The following is a 1,330-nucleotide window of genomic DNA, read 5'->3' on the forward strand; positions in this document are numbered from 1 at the left end:
ACATTGCATGACGGAGTCGGTCATTAGCCTCCATGTTTTCTCAAAGCCTTACACAAACGCATTCACGACCAGCAAGCACGGCTTGAATACACGTTCCGTGTTGAAGAGCACGGAGCTTTTTCGGGCTGGCCCCTGCTAACCTGAGATTCAACAAGACTCAGTTCTTCCCCGGTAGGGCGTCTCGCGCCAACTGGGTGTTGTTGTTTCTTTGCGATGAAATAGAAGACTAATGAGAAGCGGGATGTCGGCGTGATGTGCCTAGCGCAGGAAACGACCAGTCCGAAGGCGACAGGTGTTTTCACAGAGAAAATACTGTCTGGTGTTCAAACGCTTCTTGGCAGCATGGAGCTCTGTCTCTTTTTTCTCAGTACTTCTGGGACCCATCGGCTCTTACCCGCTCGACAAGCTGCTAAAGTGTGAATTCCAACCAAGTCATAACGACTTAGAGTCAAATTCGGCATTCAATGCCACGTTCACTTCTTCTTCATAGGAAGACGGATACACACGAAAGACTTACACTCTTGGCGGAGGCCTTACCGCCTCGAGGAGACGATCAGCTGCCATACCGGCAATGAGAGTACGCAACTCTTGGACAAAGTCAACCAATTCCTCGTTGTTCTGCTGGATGGCAAGAAAATGCAATCGCTTGCGATATGCCTGGTTAGGCGGCGCTAACACTCGTAAAAAATGCAGTCTCAGCTTCGTCTAGGAGATCAACGCCGCTTCGAACGAAGTGCCGAACATCAGTGCACATTCTCGCGCTCGACCACCGAGCTTTGAGATGGCTAGCGTCACGCACTATTTCTCGGTCTGGAGTATGGCGGATGCGATGGCCGTCTCGACATCTCTCACCCGGAGCAAGAGATTTTCTCCATCCTTTCCTTCAAAGACCTTAAAGCTCACCATGAGCGGCTTAAAGCGGGGAAAGTCATCCATCACTGACGGTGGCGGCATAGACGCAAATGATACAGACATCTTCTGCTGCAGGTGCACTAGCAGTGCGTTTTCGTAGTTTGAAAACGCCTCTAGATGCGCACCGATTGCCTCGGGGCCTAGCGCTGTAAGGTGTTGCACACCCTGAGGGTCCAGCAAGGACATCAGCTTGTTAATCCCATCCTGCATGCCCTAAGGCAAAGAGGAAACTTGTTCCATTCTCACTCCTCACATAGGATTAGTCTCTAAGTGACTCAGGTATAGATTGACCACAAGTGCTACCAAGTGCGCGGCTGCCGTAGCTTAGCACTTAGGGAAGCGTATATAGGTCACCGACCCTCTTTACAAGAACCAATACGAGTGTTGCGGATCGCGATCCGCTACCTCCGAAAGTAGT

The sequence above is a fragment of the Plasmopara halstedii genome (assembly GCF_900000015.1).
Source record: "Plasmopara halstedii genome assembly, contig: Scaffold_1878, whole genome shotgun sequence".
In the NCBI taxonomy this organism is placed as follows: domain Eukaryota; phylum Oomycota; class Peronosporomycetes; order Peronosporales; family Peronosporaceae; genus Plasmopara; species Plasmopara halstedii.